The sequence below is a fragment of the Haliotis rubra genome, unplaced genomic scaffold, assembly GCF_003918875.1.
Source record: "Haliotis rubra isolate DU_JTF1 unplaced genomic scaffold, ASM391887v1 Scf587, whole genome shotgun sequence".
NCBI classification, from domain to species: domain Eukaryota; kingdom Metazoa; phylum Mollusca; class Gastropoda; order Lepetellida; family Haliotidae; genus Haliotis; species Haliotis rubra.
The window spans coordinates 198,850-219,825 of NW_025767287.1; the positions used below are offsets into that span (position 1 = coordinate 198,850).

A 20,976-nucleotide genomic window follows, 5' to 3' on the forward strand; every position below is an offset into this window, starting at 1 on the left:
TCTGAGGCTCCAAGGCTTGGCCTGTACAATCTTGGGAAAGAAAAGGTTGGTAAATGGAGACACATGTAAACAACAGAGACAATGATGTAAACACAATATTGAAAAAGGTTTCTGGCCATGGCTGGGCAATAAGGATCAGTTACTTCATCAGAAAAAGACTTCAGATGTGTCCAGTTCATGGCAATGGTCATTCTGTGATTGTGAGTGAAAGAGTTCAATGTCAGCTTGTATGAATGTGATCACTACTTTAGTTTGAACTCAGTTTGGTGCCTCAGCCTAAGACTGAAGACCGACAGATTCTGGGTTTTAACATGTCTTCAGCAACCCATCCTTGTCTTGACTAACAAGATTGGGTGGTCAAACTGACTGACTTAGTTGATGGATGTCGTGTCCTAATTCCACTGACTGATGCTCATGGTGTCAAGCCTGGGGTGTCAGCTCTGGACCAGATTTTTAATTGCTGGAATATAACTGAGTGAAGGAAGTCCAAGGTGATGAAAGTTGATTAACATAATACTGTTGCTACTCCCTTCCTCCCTCACATATGCACTGTCATCAGAAAAGTACTCACTGTCATGCTAAATACATGTATAACACTGTTATCGCCCACGATCCTCTTGTAAAACAGTCATCATACTTATAACACTGTTATCGCCCACCTTCTCCCTGTGAACACTGTCATCATACTTATCATAACACTGTTATCGCCCACCTTCTCGCTGTGAACACTGTCATCATACTTATAACACTGTTATCGCCCACCTTCTCCCTGTGAACACTGTCATCATACTTATCATAACACTGTTATCGCCCACCTTCTCCCTGTGAACACTGTCATCATACTTATAACACTGTTATCGCCCACCTTCTCGCTGTGAACACTGTCATCATACTTATAACACTGTTATCACCCACCTTCTCCCTGTGAACACTGTCATCATACTTATCATAACACTGTTATCGCCCACCTTCTCCCTGTGAACACTGTCATCATACTTATAACACTGTTATCACCCACCTTCTCCCTGTGAACACTGTCATCATACTTATCATAACATTGTTATCGCCCACCTTCTCCCTGTGAACACTGTCATCATACTTATAACACTGTTATCACCCACCTTCTCCCTGTGAACACTGTCATCATACTTATCATAACACTGTTACACCTTTGATGATAAAGACTTCATACCTTGTCTTCACTTGTAGATATCTGTTGATTTTTTTGCTAGTGTCTGTGTTTATGTACTCTGTTCAACATTCTGCTTAGCTGGTAGATCTGTGTGCCTGATAATGGTACCAGCAACAGGAAGGTAAAAGAAAAAGTAAAACAAACCAGAAATCCATAATTACACCAAAGTAAGGATATCCATTTACAAGATTACATTCTGCCATGTTAGCACAGATCTAAACAGATAATGTGCAAAGTACACATTACACAGCAAAAAGGCCTCAAACATCTGCAATCCCAGACAGTTGGTATTTACACTTTACAAAAACTAAGACTCGTTTAAAGTATCATGAAAGAAAGTCAAAACCTGACTCCTATTATCCGTCCATTAGTGATATTGAAGCCTGTGGCATCAGCAGAAGGGCAACAGACACTCTTGGGATTTATTTGGATAACAAAAGTAATCTGGTGTGACATCATACGCTGTGGAGTTATCAAAGGAGCTGTCACTCACATGCAACAACAAACATTTGGTCAGTTCCGTTGTTTGTTATGACTGCTGGATACCTGTCAAGCTTGATGGATCAAATCTATTTCAGCAAACACCTTTGCTTAAATGGATAATGTTCAGTAACTCTGGAGGGGAAGCATCGAGATCATGCTTATGACCATGACTGCATCTACAGAAGACTTGTAAAAAGGTTTCTGACATAAAAAATATATATCTTACTTGCAGTTAAGTATAGTAATGTTTTAAAGCAAATTTCACATTTCTATTGATAAAGTTTGTTTTCAAAGATTCATTCACCTGAACTCAAAGGAGTGTACAACTTATTTATTTTTACGGTGCATGAGATGAAATAAACATCATACACATTGTATAATAGCTCTTATCCTTCTGTATAATTTTGAGTAGGGGAAGTAACTCTGATGAATTCACACAGGAATCTGCATGATGTCTGAAAGTTTGCATAACTGGGCATTGTCTGAGAAAATGCAAGTTTCAATACAAGTCTTGTGTCAGACTTGGAGTTAGGGCTTGATGATATAAACAGTTGTCATCTCTTCCACAGCACCTACAGTCATGTCCAGAGGTCAATAAGGACAATCTTTTATCAACAGAACACAAAAACATAATATCATTTCATTTCAATATATTTTGTGGGGTACAAAGATAAGATCAATATCAATTCTTAAATTCTGACTTTCTTCTTTACTTAGAAGAATCTAAACAAACTAATTTGGAAATTCTATTTGTCTTGCATTTATTGGAAGCCAAAGTACATACATGTTATGATTTCTTTCAGTGCCCTGTACAAACCTGTCAGACTCAAGGGATGATATATCATATGAGTGTGTCAGTTTATTGGTATAATGCTGTTATCACACAAACTCATTTAACTCCATCGATCGTAACACTCAGACATACACAACTCATCAAAGACGATCAGAAAAGGAAATGGAGGCCTGTGACCCTCCTGGCTTCAGTACAATATTCAATAAGACTGAGTTCCAGCCAGCCTAGTTGGTGGGAGAGGTTAGGCCACATCCACAGATAGACAAGGATGGCGGCTATCAGCACCTTCAGGCAGCTTCCAACTAATTAGATAAGGAGATCTGTCCAAGGGTCACACGCACACCAGGGGTAGGTCTGCTACAGTACACACCAGGGGTAGGTCTGCTACAGTACACATCAGGGGTAGGTCTGCTACAGTACACACCAGGGTAGGTCTGCTACAGTACACACCAGGGTTAGGTCTGCTACAGTACACACCAGGGGTAGGTCTGCTACAGTACACACCAGGGTAGGTCTGCTACAGTACACACCAGGGGTAGGTCTGCTACAGTACACACCAGGGGTCTGGTACAGTACACACCAGGGTAGGTCTGCTACACACACCAGGGTTAGGTCTGCTACAGTACACACTAGGGGTAGGTCTGCTACAGTACACACCAGGGGGTAGGTCTGCTACAGTACACACACCAGGGGTAGGTCTGCTACAGTACACACACCAGGGGTAGGTCTGCTACAGTACACACCAGGGGTAGGTCTGCTACAGTACACACCAGGGGTAGGTCTGCTACAGTACACACCAGGGGTAGGTCTGCTACAGTACACACCAGGGGTAGGTCTGCTACAGTACACACCAGGGGTAGGTCTGCTACAGCACACACACCAGGGTTAGGTCTGCTACAGTACACACCAGGGTTAGGTCTGCTACAGTATACACACCAGGGTAGGTCTGCTACAGTACACACCAGGGTTAGGTCTGCTACAGTACACACCAGGGTTAGGTCTGCTACAGTACACACACCAGGGGTAGGTCTGCTACAGTACACACCAGGGTAGGTCTGCTACAGTACACACCAGGGTAGGTCTGCTACAGTACACACCAGGGTAGGTCTGCTACAGTACACACCAGGGGTAGGTCTGCTACAGTACACACCAGGGGTAGGTCTGCTACAGTACACACCAGGGGTAGGTCTGCTACAGTACACACCAGGGTAGGTCTGCTACAGTACACACCAGGGGTAGGTCTGCTACAGTACACACCAGGGGTAGGTCTGCTACAGTACACACCAGGGGTAGGTCTGCTACAGTACACACCAGGGGTAGGTCTGCTACAGTACACACCAGGGGTAGGTCTGCTACAGTACACACCAGGGGTAGGTCTGCTACAGTACACACCAGGGTAGGTCTGCTACAGTACACACCAGGGTTAAGTCTGCTACAGTACACACCAAGAGTAGGTCTGCTACAGTACACACCAGGGGTAGGTCTGCTACAGTACACACCAGTTTCTTTCAACCTTATTTGTTAATAACAAGCCAAAAAGCTCTAATTCTTACGGTTGGTAATAACCAGTTGTGGGAGAGATGTCATCACATTGAAAACAGCTAATGGCATTCTTTCCCTGATTTACATGTATTTATGAAATTCCTTGGTGTCCCTCACAGGCTGCTATGACCTTATAACCTGTGTGCTAGGGCTCTAACTGAGTTGAAATACGTTTACAGGGTGAATAGAAGGTCCATTTGCAAAACTGTTAGCTTAATTAGCATTCAAATGACACTAAACACAGATGCACACAAATCCAACACTGAGACTAAGGACTACAGGGTTTCTGGCAGTTTTAATTCGTGGCCACAAGAAAAACTTTGTCCATCTGGTTTCCCCTCTCTCCAAAATCAATCAGTGTTTTATGAATCTTTCCTCTTAAGGAACAATGACGTAGGAAAAGATTACACGGAGTGGGACAGTGGCACTTGCTCACATTTTGATAAGAAGAGTTCATCGAAATTGAAAGCACAAATATTCTTGCAGATCCTCTATTTCTTTTTTGTTCAAGAGTCTATGCAACAAAAGTCTAACAAAACCTCACATTCCTTAATCAGTCAGTGTTAATGTTGAGGTCTCCAGCTTGTTGCAGTGAATCCACTTGCCTTCTAATGGTTGGAAATCTCTTCAAAACACAAGGCAGAACATGAAATATCTGGACTAGCCATATTTTGATTTTGAAGAATACATTCATAAAAAGGCATTATGTCTGATCACACAGAAAATGTCATTATCAAGTGTGAAACCTGATGAATGACTTCTTCCGATCTACTTCTTGACTCTTTGTCATGTGAACGACTGTACAAGCAGCATTATGTAAAGGTCAAATGACAACTCATGGCATGACTAAATTCAATATCAATCCCTTGTAAACAAGAAAGACTATCTAATGAGACCCGAATAGTTTCATATGATGCTATTCCAACAGCAGTAAGAGGTACAGAGTCAAAGAATCTCCCAGTACAACGGCTGTTGGATCAGACAGCATCCCCATACATTCATCTGTCCACACTGCTGCTTGGCAACCACAGCTAGTATTAGGTATATATGACAAAAAGGGAAGAGCAATTCATACCTGTAAAGTTGATTGGCGTTGTCAAGACAGGTGGGACATAAAGAGGGAAACACCCAGGATGACGACTGGTGTTTTATTTGTTTCACACTTAATGGACGTTTAATCCCCGTCTGGCTCTACAAGGAGTCCCTGTTGAGGTATGTCAAATTCCACAACAGAAATAAACATGTCTCCAACCACAATGAAGTAGACTACAGACACCAGTCTCAAGTTACCTCTGAGGGTTATGTTTCCTGGGAAGTTGAACCGAAGTAGGTAAATTTCACAACATATCTCACCATAATAATGAGTAATGTTTTGTATACGATGATGCACAAACTGTTGCATCTGTAACAACTGGGCTAGACCACCAGATTCTGGGATAAAACCTAAAAAAATGTTTGGTCCCAAATTTACAACATTTATTCCTCATTGAGTACAATCTAACTGTGCCAGCAACTCTCCCAGTGCTGGTCTCCACATAAACTGTTTGAAACAGGGACAGTGACACAATATTGTCATTAACTTATCAAGTCCAAAATTAGTCCAAGTAAACTTGACCATACAATCCTATCTGTTGATTTACTTTAAACAAATTTACAACATGAAATGCTTTGGTTAAACATCTTTTTGATCAAGATTGTATTAGTAATTAATTGTGTAAATACTTTACTGACTTCCAGAATTAACTGTAAACAGTCATGAAAGAGGGGCGTGGTCAAGGGGTGTGACCAGCTGCTGGTGGACACATGGTGGCTCCCCTTACCACATGACCGCGTGTATATACTCATGTTTAACACACTCTTGATCAATACTGTCCCAGACATATACACAAACACAGCGTTTCTTGTCAGTGTTTTGATAGGCTAGCCCTGTTCAGAGTCACACAGATTACTCTACACAGCCTATACAATACTTTCCAACATAGATTAGTGGTCAGTGCTTCAAAGCAGCTTGAATAAGTGAATGAGTGAGTAGGTTCATGTGCTTTTACCAATATTCCAGACACATCAAAGTGATTAAATGATTATCATAGGATTGGGAATAGGTGAGGTTAAATTGGGTTTAATGAAGAATAGTTCTGGTTTGATAGCCCCTGAGACAACATGACTCAGTGAAACATGATACTCCACCCAGGCACAGAATACTGACTACAAGCAAACCAGTACTTGTCTCATCCCCTGAATGGCAAGTACTAGGTAGGTTTACATCTTTTTAAATGACATTGTTGGGCAGTGAACCCCAAACCTCCAGCTCACTTGGCAGACACTCTATCCACTAAACCACGGAGGTGGCTGGCCCGGGATCAAACCACCAACCATCTGCTGTACGTCTGGCACTTCATCTACTTATACCACAGATGGGGAATAACAGCAAGTAATCCATCAGCCATCTTCAGATGCACATGTCTAATACTTACCCTTGATAAGGAATCCAACAAAATAAATTCCAACAATAACATTATCCAAAACAGCACATCAGTTCACAATAAACAAGTCTCCAGTTCCTGACACAGGATGTACATACACATTATGCTGCCAGTTGTTGAATGCAGCTCACATGTGGAGAGTGTCACAGTGAACTTAACCCTTTCCATGTCATCAGCGGCATGGAGGCATTACAGTGGTAGACTAGAGCAGTGAAGGGGTCAAGTGTCTTGGTACTTCAGGTAGACAGACTGCATTATGTAACCCACTCAAGCAGGTAATATTGCACACATGATCTCTTCCATGGGAATATCCGTGGAGTAATCCACTTGTCTGTGTGATGGATATAAGCTTGCTCCAGGATTGGGCAACTGGAGTTACTTAGCTGTCTCTTTGTTAATCATAGGGTCAATATTTGAACATGAGCAGGTATGGATTTTACTTGCATGGAGGTTCAGTTACTATAACCGATGAAGCTGCCTTCCCTCACCTAATTTTCCTGTCTATTACTCTGTTAAACTATCAGTGCCTTAATGGATGTACAAATAGGTACTGATTAATACATGTATATTATCATGCAAGATTGTATCCTCGTGACTCAGGCATCTGATTTCATGCACTGGTATTAATCACATGATATGGTTAACTTTGAGATAGGCAATGGTGAATCACTCACTGTAAATAAGATGCATTTGTATTTGCAAGATGTTTTTCCAAATTTCCCACATTGTTTGTCAAAGATACTGTTATCCAGACAACTGATTTTAAAGTTAAAGATTTAAATTATTCTTGAATTTTTCATGTTTTTCTACACTGCCATATGGTATAAGATAGTGAAAAAAATGTCGTACACAATTGTGTAAACATGTAGGAACATGACTGTGTGTCACCTCAGACTCTGGCATCAGACGTCCGAAGAACACACGTCCCAGGATCAGACGTCAATATTTAATCTGGGAATGTTGACCACAATACAGCCGTAAGACAATGACTATCAATCATACCATTTGTTTATCCTGAATACAGAGCCTGTTTATTTCCTATAGCTGACACTTCCTTTGATGTTCAGATATTGATCACATAGGAATAGTTATCCAAAGCACTTCATTCAGCAAAAGTGAAACAACCACTCGTTGACATACAGTAAACAGGGTCGAGTAGCTATTTCAGAATCAATGTTTTTCATCAGCTTATAGAATCTTACAACAATATCTGATTGGCTGAGAAAGGCTATTGGTGACATTGGGTCGTGAGAAACTCAAAATGGGTGACTTTGTGTCATGCTTGGCTGGTCATTATCGAAAGACTGTTTACTTTCAGTCAGACTGCAAGCAACACAACACTATCTGTTTAGGGTAGCGAGGAGAATATTTTAATACACCTTGTACCCAGTCACCTCGTAGTTCTCTGTGTACCCATTTCAGTCTTCAACATCACAAGACACATTTAGCATTCCAGAGATCAGTGTCCATCCCGATACACTGCCTTCAGTAACAGGTAAACTCTACAGTGTCCTTGTCAGTCCTGACTACCTCCTACAGCGACACACATGTTCCTGACACCACACTGGATGAAGGAGCAACAAGCTTGTCCAACTGATGCTATGACAGTATACTCCAACAAAGCCCTACAGGTTAATCAGCTACAATATTCCAGGTTGTGAAGTGCAGTGCAGTATAACACTCAATTCCGGTAAGGGTATTCCTGATGTCAGACAGTCTGACCTGTTTAAGTAGCCCTATCAAGATTGAGCATTACATATTTAATCCATCACATGCATTATGAGTGAGTGAGTTTAATTTTGCGCCGCACTCAGCAATATTCCAGCTCTATGATGGCGGTCTGTAAATAATCGAGTCTGGACCAGATAATCCAGTGATCAACAGCATGAACATCGATCTACACAATAGGGATACAATGGCATAAGTCAACCAAGTCAGCGAAAGAGAAGCATTCAAACCTTCATCAAAATCATGACTGAAAGAAAGCTGACAACAGCACCACATAAGGACATATGCTGTAAGGTGATAATAGAGGGAGTTTTACGCCACACTCAGCAATATTCCAGCTATATATATATGGCGGCAGTCTGTAAATAATTGAGTCTGCACCAGACAAGTTGATAAAAGAATACTTCCAATCAACATGCTACAATCTACACACGCAAATTACTAGTATTTCTCTCAAAATAAAAAAGAAGGGAAGATAATCCTTTCTCTTCCAAGTTTCAATACAACATGCAAATTACTAGTATTTCTTGCAAAATGATAAAGAACAACTTGTATATTTGGCCAAAGATAAACTTTTTTTCTTCCAAGTTTCAGTACTACCTGTTCCCACTGAGATCAATCCTACTTTCAACCCAACAATTGTTCACAAAATCAGGATAGATGCAAAATTCCCATCAACTGGCGAGACATTTCTTCCAACCTTGACATTTGGTCACTTGAGCTGGCTGACATAAAAAGGTCTGACTGGATATCAGGAGAAGGATGACAATCTGAACACATTAAACACTCTCCAGTCTAGCTCATCATAACACACTAGCCCATGGTTTGTAGGATCAGATCCTCATGACGATCAGCTTGTGTTTGGCACACTGACTCAAGTACATCCTATCCATTAAGTAGGATTATTTCCATCTTGTAAAACAATCAGCGGTAAACACTTCCAGCATTCAACCCTTCTGGTTAACACAGCTTGTACTCTCACCTGTCCAGTCGTCCGAGGTATCCTGCCTTTGTCCAGGTAGAAACAAGGGCAGTTAACTAGCCATGCATGGCAACAGTGGTTAATGTATTCTGTTTAAACTTGGAACAATGGGTGTCAATTTCTGACAAACGGCCTTCGGACATATGGAAAGCACAGCAAGACCAATGTACCGCTCTTTAGGCTTTGCGTGACTGAATATACTTACACCAGTCTATGCCATGGTGTATTTTTCATGTGAGGGAGCATGAAAGATGAGTGGCCCACTTACAACATGGGCAACCTTGCCATGAAGGTGATTCCTCTGATGAGCTGATGAGAGAGCCAGACAAAAATCTTTCACCTTGGCTGTAAAATGAGTCCACATCGCCCCTGGCGTAGGATAGAAAACATCTTTTTCCCTTTCTTACACTTCAATGTGACCAAGTCTATTTGCCAAAACTGTTAACGAGGATGTCAGGTGTGAGGGCAGCAGGTAAATATTGGTGTACAGGTGAACACAGGTAGACCAACACATCTCTCTGGTGTGTGCTACAGGTAAAAGCTGCTTCCATCACGAAGTTGAAACAGGTGTGACCACTAAACCTTTGCTCAGTATTAGCCCAGACATTAGGTAATGGCGGGGACACACCTGAGAAAAAGCGACTCCTGATCAACACTTTTCACAAAGTTCAGGAACAGTTTACTGTAAGCAGTGAGGTGAACTTTTAGAAAAATAATAGCGTCTGAACAAGATAATGGCAAAGACAAATATGAAACACACCTTGGTCAAAACTCTTTATATATCTTATCCGCTAACTGAGTGACTGAAAGGTGATAACATAATCTAGCATTTAACAACATTTTAGAACAAATTAGCAAGTAGGGAACACCAAAGAAGAGATTCAAACTGCAATAAAACCAAGCACACTACCCACTAAGCTAGCTTGCTCTGTCTCCTGTCATATTTCAATTCAATCATGGGTTAAGAGTAACTAACCTGGTGAAATAATCAGAGGCAAACCATCTTGTCTAAAATCAAGAAACACACTCTCAATGATACAGATGTTTTGTTGGAATATTTGGGGAAATTTGACAATAACAACTGATATTTATAGTACGTGTTCCCTGCAGCAAAACTAGACCCTCCATGAAGTACTTCCAACAACACACACATCAGCAGAAGTAAATGTCAGCCTTTAACAAGCATCTATGTGGACACGTTGCCCCGAGGTCGGTCAGTCAATGCTGGTCCTAGGGGATGGCACTGCTTCACAACACACAAACAGTCCAGAAAAAAGAAAGTGTTCAAAATGATATTCAAACACAGACTTGCAATCATCAATACTAAAGTGAGTGAGTGAGTGAGTGAGGTTTTACACCACATACAGTAATATTCGTGGCAGGAAACACCAGAAATAGGCTTCAAACATTGAACCCATGTGGGGAAATGAACTGTGAGTGAGTGAGTGAGTGAGTTTAGTTTTATGCCGCACTCAGCAATTATTCCACCTATATGGCGGCGGTCTGTAAATAATCGAGTCTGGACCAGACAATCCAGTAATCAACAGGATGAGCATCGATCTGCGCAATTGGGAACCGATGACATGTGTCAACCAAGTCAGCAAGCCTGACCACCCGATCCCGTTAGTCGCCTCTTACGACAAGCATGGGTTACTGAAGATCAATATTCTAACCCGGACCTTCACGGGTGAAATGAACTGTGACTTTGTCATGAAAAGAAACAGAAGGATAACAATAAATGGACAAAACTTACACCAAAACGTCGCCTCTCACTGTAAGAAAGAAGTTGTTCATCCATATATTGTTATCCTTGCTAATACTCCAACTTCTAAATGCCTCTCGAAGGAGTTATGGAAAGAAACATTTTAACAATGCAGTACTGAAGAAATGTGTTTGTTGATCATCTCAGTACAACTAAAGGGGCAATGAAAAGCCCAGAAATGTTGTGTAGCAAATAAAGAAGAAGTTCTTTAATATTCATAATATTTTGTCTTATACAAATTGTTCTGGGGCATGTGTGGCTCCAGCAGGCATGAATGCTTCACCAGGCTCAGCTTGTTGATCACTGGTCATGTGAATATTACAGGAAATGTGTAGGTGTATTTAAATGCGTAAATACCCATCACATCAGTTCTGATTAGGACATCAATCAACAAGTAAAAATTATCCATAATCAGTATTTATGGCAGTGATGAATTCACAGTTTTCTTCATGGCATTACTGAAGCATTACATCATCAGATTACATGCATTGGAGAATAGGAATCGTTCAGAAAGGATTCACATTAAAACAGCATCCACTATTGAACTGATCTATTTCAGCTATCGAACAAACACTTCCTGCCCATATGCAGTGACAAGGATTGTACAAGCATCAAAAGAGCAGCTATGTATTTCAATATCAGTTTCACATCACTTGTCAACAATTAGACAATGCACAATCCAGTAAAAGATAAACAATGAAAACTTCTTTAACAAATCCAAATTGCACAATCCACAAATGAACATCTGTACATCTGAAGCTCTACTGCAAGAATTTGATTCCAACATCATCAGACATGGCGATGAAATATGACTGGATGCCTCGTCAGTGAGATATATGTGTAAATATACCATAACAATGTGTGCATATAAACCGTATCACCCACCTTAAGATGCACCAGGAACCACAGCCATTCCATGTGTCATAACACCTTCCTAATCAATCTATCAGCAGATTATCACACCACACTCTTTCCACAGCTCAACACATCCCACATCCAGAGAGACCTTGCCAGTATTTTCACTCCCTGGGCAGGCCGATGGGGCAATGTTTTCACTTTCTGGCTCATCATATCATGTTATGGTCTGTAATCAGAGACTGTGCTGGCTGGTTCATCTCAGCCAGTCTCTCCCTGGCCATCATCACCCTTGGTTACTATCTGCCAGCAACACAGTTCCACATGCCTCGTCACATATACAATATACACCTCCTGGCTGATAGGGAATACAATACTACACACTCAGTCATGCCTCTCATACAATACACACCTCCTGGCTGATACAGAAAACAATATTACACACTCAAAAAAGACTTAACTAATAATAATAACTTTCATCAATATGGACCACAACATTCTGTTCACATAGACACCTTCCAATAGGATTCAGCTCAGTTCAGGTAGGCATTGGATGTCACTTGAGACTTGAACACACTTAAATGTAGGCTTTCTATGACGTGTAATGTGGGTTGCCAGACATGTGGCTGTGTAGGAAGGAGGGATACTTCCAGGGATGATGAATGATGCTTCAATCTCTACAATGACGTTTAGTCCCAAATGTACCTGGTTTGTTCTCTGCCCAATAAGGGAGTTCTGTACAATAAGTATTCTTGATTTTATGAAATATCATTCAGTGAGTGAGTGAGTGAGTGAGTGATTGATTGAGTTGATTGAGTGAGTTGAGTGAGTGAGTGAGTGAGTGAGTGAGTGAGTGAGTGAGCGATTTCCACATCATCCCAGTGACATGTGCAATGCAAATGACAATAACAACCAGTGCACTGTGAGCAGTGACATGGGTTATATAATGATGACATGGGTCTGATCTCACCTGATGAAAATTACATGCATCAGCTGATGAAGTCTATTCTCCTGAATTGGCATGAGGACGATCAACAGGGCGCAACCAATGTGACTCTAATTCTGGCCACCTTTCAAGGAGAATTATGCAGTGGGTCATCTAGGCATGTGTTGACATGTGCTTTAACCTACCTGCGTCATTATTCATGCAGGTACGGCACACTCTACTTGTCTCATGTGGGAGTATCAAAGTCTTGAGACGAGCCATACAGTACACCCACTACTTGGGTGTGTGGGAGTTCGAGGATTGATGAAATGGGGCACATATCATGAATATGACAACTGATATGGAGAAAAAAACATCTTATTCAACCATTTTATGTTTGTTTTGATATGTTAACATAACCTACCAAATCATAATTTGTGTAATCAGTGCCTCTGGGATGGGTATTTGTGGTGGTGTATATGGCAGTATTTAGGCCGAGGTTCAGTGGAAGTTGAACAGGTTCAGGAGGGGGAAGTGTGCAGGCTGATGTAGCCATGGTGGTCATAGCCACTGTAGTAGAATGATTGCAGGTGGTGTCGAGGAAAGGGATGGTAGGGGTAATGGTGGTGATGATGATGGTGGTGGTGGTGATAGTGGTGGTGACTTTCACAGCGATGGTGGTGTGTGATGGTAGTGGTGGTGTGTGTGTGTGTGTGAGTTTAGTTTTACGCTGGACTCAGTTATATTCCAGCTATATGACGGCGGTCTGTAAATAATCAAGTCTGGACCAGACAATCCAGGGATCAACAGCATGAGCATCGATCAGCGTAAATGTGAACCAATGACAGGTGTCAACCAAGTCAGTGATCCTGACCACCTGATCCCGTTAGTCGCCTCCTACGACAAGCATGGGTTACTGAAGATCAATTCTATCCCTGATCTTCACGGGTCTGGTGGTGGTGGTGATGGTGATGGTGGTGTTATTGGTGATGGTGGTGATGGTGATGGTGATGGTGATGGTGTTGGTGATGGTGATGGTGTCAGTGATGGTGGTTATGATGGTGATGCTAGTGATTGCGATGATGATACTGTTAGTGGTTGTGGTGACGCTGGTGTTGAAAGTTGTCACACTGGGTGAGGGGTTGTGTTGAGTACTGTAAGATGACCATGTGATCAAGGTGAACTATATTTACCCTGTCTACAAACACATGACCACCCTCATACCATGGTGGCTGTGTAGGGCACTGGGACAGCTTGAACACACCACCTGTAGGTAAGTAGAAGTACTCAAGTCCAAGTGGCTTGTCAGGTACCAGCTCCTGGGTCAACACCAGTCTATCACGGCCCTCCCCAGCTCTGCCAGCTACAAACACACCGTCCCTAATACAACCACCTCTATCATCACTGACAGCCACCAACAAGACCCTCCTAGCAACACTTCACTGTTCGTCCACTCACAAGAAAAAAACACATTCAACACACAATATTATTCCTGGCCATCACAAACAATCCAACCAGTTTGTATTTTTGTAAAGTGTTAATGGTGAAGCTGAACTGAACATATTATAAACCAATTGTTCTCAAGCAAATATACTTACTGCCATTCTGCACTTTGATTCACCTGGTGACACAATCTCAGGTAAAGTATCTACCTGGATGTGCAGTGCAGAGGTTTTCTCACCTGTCACATGCACTGAACGAGATAATCACTGTAAATCAGAACTACTGGGAGAGTGCTGTATTTGCTACTGGGACAATCCCTACCTTATTTCTGGTCTCCAGCTAACATGGCGTATACCTGGCGTTCTGTGTCAATAAAACACAAATAGACACAAAAATAACTGCATTCAACCTCTTACGCTATTAACGCTTCACAAAGCAAAAACTGTGTGTCTTGAATTTATATAACTCAGTTCGTTAAACATCACACACACCCATCTGGCAGTGGAAACACTTCAACCGATGGACTGGCCTGGTGTATATAGAGGAGTGTACAATCGGCTGGATTCTCATGTATTTACTGCCAGTTCCTGAAGAAGGTCCAATTTTGAAAGAGAAATTATATATGTCCACACAGAAAGCACTATGATGAGTCAATGTCTGGCTTTCCTGTTGCAGCAAAACCAAAAAATATTTTCCTAGCAATTCATGGCAAGTTCTCAGCTTACAATGTTTAGTTTTAACGAAATAAACCAGAATGAAGGATAAAAGTTTACTTGGTAGTGATGCTAAGGACATTCATGCAGGTATCACAAAAAGGCAAACATCACCTCAAATGGACATTTAATACATGTTCTTTTCCTCCTCCCTTCATGTGATCAGGCAGGTTACGTTAAGATACAAATATACATTATTAACAATCCAGCAACTAATACACCTGAAGAGGAACACTGAAGAACAAAATGACAACAGTCGAAAGAGTTGCAACATAAAACACAAGAGCAAGGGATGATCCCATAAAGAATAACATCCACTCTCCGATATATATATATATCTGTTGCCAAAAACATTATTACATTATCTTCATAGAACAGAGTGAAAATGAGCCAACAGACCATCTTCATTTCCAGGAACTGGACTTGAGACCTATTACAGGTTTGCACAGGCTCTGCTGGATATATTTGGACTTGTACTCATCCAGCATCACACTATCATCAGCACTGACTACAGCATCACACTATCATCAGCACTGACTACAGCATCACACTATCATCAGCACTGACTACAGCATCACACTATCATCAGCACTGACTACAGCATCACACTATCATCAGCACTGACTACAGCATCACACTATCATCAGCACTGACTACAGCATCACACTATCATCAGCACTGACTACAGCATCACACTATCATCAGCACTGACTACAGCATCACACTATCATCAGCACTGACTACAGCATCACACTATCATCAGCACTGACTACAGCATCACACTATCATCAGCACTGACTACAGCATCACACTATCATCAGCACTGACTACAGCATCACACTATCATCAGCACTGACTACAGTATCACACTATCATCAGCACTGACTACAGCATCACACTATCATCAGCACTGACTACAGCATCACACTATCATCAGCACTGACTACAGCATCACACTCATCATCAGCAGCACTGACTACAGCATCACACATCATCATCAGCACTGACTACAGCATCACACTATCATCAGCACTGACTACAGCATCACACTATCATCAGCACTGACTACAGCATCACACTATCATCAGCACTGACTACAGCATCACACTATCATCAGCACTGACTACAGCATCACACTATCATCAGCACTGACTACAGCATCACACTATCATCAGCACTGACTACAGCATCACACTATCATCAGCACTGACTACAAAAGAGTGGAACAGGCATTATTGAGTTGACAATGCACACAAACATATGATCAAGAGTTGAGGCACAATTAAACCCTGCATCCACAGACAGTGAATGGCATTCAGCAGTGAGATCATCGATATTCCATCAGCTGTACTGCAGCCGCTGTGTGCTGCAGTAAGTCTGTTTCAGGTGCCGCTGGTGAAACACAGAACGGAGAGCAGAAACCATTCTTCATCATATCATGACAGTACTAAACATGTGAAGCACAAATATAACTGCTGATGAACAAAACTCAGAGCGTAAACCTAACACCAACATCACTGTTTAAACTGTAAACTAATTGTGCAGCAATCAACCACTCAAGGTAAAATATTTCAATATCTCGAATACAACACAAACACACTTACTGTCACACGAGGAATCATCTGTCCAAGGTAGGTAGTGCTCCACAGTACTATCACTGAACAAACATTCTGGAGAAGTCCCCTCAATGTCCCCGTACACTGTTCACCATACACCGTTAGCCTCACACCGTTCACCACACACCGTTAGCTCCCTATGTTGAGGGAGAAAGACAGAGGCAAACTACACACAGCCCTCCAGCAAATGGTAGCTGGACTCAATTCAATGCCAATCTGATACTGGTACAATATGACCCCTGGTGAGTTTCTCACCTGAAATCTCATTAAGTCCTTCAGTAGCCAGGTGAGAGAGCAGGTAAGTGGTCACTCCTTGACCTAAACCCACCCCTGGATATGGATTATGCAGGCTATGTGGATTATGTTGCGTGCCTTTTTGTACCCATTTTGTAAGGGTCTGTGTACACTGTGTGTAATATAGAATTACAAATTATATACATGTAGGTATTAGCCTTGCTCAGGGCTCACACAGAAGTGCTGACTTGGCATAATTTATTAATTTCTGTTCACACCTGCCTATGGGTGAGCGAGTGAGTTTAGTTTGATGCCACTTTTAGCAATATTCCAGCAATATCATGGCGGGGAACACCAGAAATGGGCTTCACACCTGCCTATGGGAAGTAGGTTAGGAAATGATGATTAGTAAAATCACATTTTTTTAACTAAAGACAATAATGCTGTTTACAGCCAATACATAATTCTTTATCAGGCAATGTGTCACCTTATCATTTTCCCTAAAAAGATGAACCTAACAGGTGTTGTAGATAATCTTGTGATAACAGGTAAGCTTGCAGGCTTGTGAGACCAGCTACCTCAACTGAGTACCTGTTATCTGCAGGTATCAGCACATTATGGTGGATTCAAGGTGTCACCATGCATTGTACAGGTAAAGAACAGGTATGCCACAGTTTGTATCAATGTAGAGAAAGAACCCAAATCTCCGGTGAGATAAGCAGAAACCTTGACAACAAAGCTACTATACTGCTCCTGAACTTCAGAACACGTTAAAGAATTTTAAAAGACTGACTGACTGACTGACTGAGTTTGGTTTTACACCGCTTTTTAGCAATATTCCAGCAACATCACAGCGGGGGACACCAGAAATGGGCTTCACACATTGTACTCATGTGGGGATTCGAACCCGGGTCTTCGGCGTGACGAGACAACGCTTTAACCATTAGGCTACCCCACCGCCCCAATTTAAAAAGAAAAAAGAAATATAACTGTTTCCAATATTTCATTGTATTGTATAGTGATTCAGCGACAGGTGCATGACTGTTGTTTGAAAGATGGAAGTGGGCGTGACTCATGGCAAGCTATCACATAAACTACTGGATCGCCAACAGTGAACCTATCAGGAAGTACTGGCAACGGCTGAATGAAACAATCCCAGCTGTTATACTCCTATACTTTTACCTGAACCATTTACTGTATTAGCACTAGCTTAAATGAAGTAACTCCATTGTGTTTGTTTGTTAACAAACACTGCAGTCAGCAATATTCCATCTCTATGGGGACGGTGGGGTAGCCTAATGGTTAAAGCATTGGCTCGTCGCCCGAAGACCAAATCCCCACATGGGCACAGCCCATTTCTGGTGTCCCCAATGTTGCTGGAATATTGCTAAAAGCGGCATAAAACCATAATCAGTCAGACTAATCTCTATGACAGTCAGCTGTAAATAATCCAGCCTGGACAAGACAATCCAGTGATTGATACTGTAAGCACCTAACAACAACATGAGAGTGTACAACAACATGAGAGTGTACAGTCTCTCCCAGGATATCAACCAAGGGGCACCTGACCATCTGACTCATTTGGTTGTCTCCTATCGCTAATTCTAACACAGAAACCACTCATGGTCCCAGGTGGTAAGTCAGAAAGACACAAGTGATACATGGCAAGGTCATGTGGTAAGACATGGGAAAGAATCACTAACACTTCTTTTAGACCTGAAGAGACCTTCAGTCATTATCAATGACTTGACTCAGTTACTTCGTCCAGTGTACTACCAGTGTACGACAGACTGGCACAGAGACCAGATGTCAGGTGTGGAACATTGTGCAGTCAAACAGTGAGTGAGTGAGTTTGGTTTTACACCACTTTTAGCAATATTCCAGCAATATCTCTTCGGGGGACACAGAAATGGGCCTCACACATTGTACCTATGTGGGGAATCGAACCCGGTCCTTCGGAGTGACGAGTGAACACTTTAACCACTAGGCTACCCCACCACCCTTCCTTCAAGCATGAAACGGTGGTTGTGGTTTTAGCCCAATAGCTTGTCCTGTTATCCTGTGAGGGTTATTTCTGTATATGACAGGTGAGTGGAAGGGTAAATACTTCCACACAATCCCTCCCACGTAATATCCCTATCCCTGTCCCTCACTGTCTGCACACACAATCACACATCTACACACCTCACATGCTGTGGGCACACATACAATAACACTGCATGGTGGGATGGAGACTGTCCTACCTAAAACCTCTAGACACAAATTGTGTACCAGTGTCATTACCAAACAGGTGCTTGCCGGCAGGTTTCTCAGTATTTGCTATTCTACTTCCATAAAGATCACAGGAAATATTTTACATGTTTTTAACATTGCAGAAACAGTTTCCAGATAATGAAATATAATTGTGCTGCTCAGATTGAAATGCAAAATCATGCTTGGCAAACACATATCAGTGCTATTTAATAATATGGATAGACGCAGGTGCTGAGAGGACACACATTGTGTGCTGTACGTACCAGGAAGACACAGACACGCTGTGTGCAGTACACACTGGTATTACCAAGCTGTCTTGAGCTGTACAGGCCATGCAGCCACACTATCCTGCTCAGTTCACCCTCAGGTGGCATTTCCTAACAGTCACACACAGGCATTGTCACACAGCTCTTTACAGTTGGTATATTGAATCATGTTGCATTTTCTAGATGGCTCATATTCCCTGTACATAAAAAGGCCAAGTGTTGGCAATGATGGAGATGACTGCATGGATCATGTTACACATGCAGTTCCATAGTCAGCCTAGGAGACAGTCGGAGTAATACAACATATTTACCCACAAACTCCATGATTAAAACTGCACATTGCTCACTAACACTTTAAATTAATATCATGGTGAGCGAGTGAGTGAGTGAGTGAGTGAGTGAGTGAGTGAGTGAGTGAGTGAGTGAGTGAGTGAGTGAGTGAGTGAGTGAGTGAGTGAGTGAGTGAGTGAGTGAGCGATCGAGCGCTTTTGACAGTATTCTAGTAATCTAGTATTCATATCAGCTTGGTAGGAAGCCTGAAGTGATGCGTCTCAAACATTTACCACTTTGGTGAATCCAACAAACACAGTTATGTTTCAGACAAACCTACAAACATAATCAAGGCAAACCGAGATTCAAACCCACAATATCAATTTTCTTGGGTGCTCAAGGCCCACAAATCTGCACAGCAAATTGTGGCACATTAGATGATAGGGCCTGTAAAGTCCCCACCATAGTTTGGATGAAACTAGAAATCCTTGAGATTGTGGAATGTCCATGGAAGCAACTCCACCAGACACAATATCAGCATATCATTAAGAGGAGAAATTCTCCAAATCACTCCACCTGTTTCCTCATCCCTATTGCCGAAGAGGATTCAGTCAGGTTCTGACAGGAATGCAGTTATGCACATTTTCAGCATGCCTCTGGACAGCTGTCGCCTCAGTAGACAACAGGTGCTACGTACATACAAGGTGTGATCATGTATCACACGACAGATACACACTTCTTGTCTCATAAAGAGATTGCATCAATCATTTAATGCATAACACAACTGTTGCCAAATAATTACATACACCTATCTAAAGCACAAACCATCCGACAAAGATATGAGCTTTGTAAAGTGAGATGTACTGTTAGAGACATACTGGTCTGTGCATTCTGAATGCCACATTCAGATCTGGGCTCTCAAACTTAATCATAATTTCTCATAATTCAAACTGACTGAACATGGTATACACACTCATATCATTGCCTTAACCCAGCTCACATACTGTCCTGACAGACTGACATATAACAACATGGACAGAACATGGTATACACACTCGTATCACTTGTTTCAACTCACCTCACATGATGTCCTGACAGACCGACATATAACAACCTGGACAGAACATGGTATACACACTCACTTGCTTCAACTCACCTCACATGCTGTCCTGACAGACTGACATATAACAACATGGACAGAACATGGTATACACACTCATATCACTTGCTTCAACTCACCTCACATGCTGTCCTGACAGACTGACATATAACATGGACAGAACATGGTATACACACTCATATCACTTGCTTCAACTCACCTCACATGCTGTCCTGACAGACTGACATATAACAACCTGGACAGAACATGGTATACACACTCATATCACTTGCTTCAACTCACCTCACATGCTGTCCTGACAGACCGACAATATAAC

At 41.9% G+C, this 20,976-nt stretch overlaps 1 protein-coding gene across 1 annotated transcript in view; it reads right to left on the minus strand.

Annotated features, from left to right (window-relative positions):
• Positions 1-20,976, minus strand: part of LOC124254936 — a 71,203-nt gene that overhangs the window by 30,215 nt on the left and 20,012 nt on the right.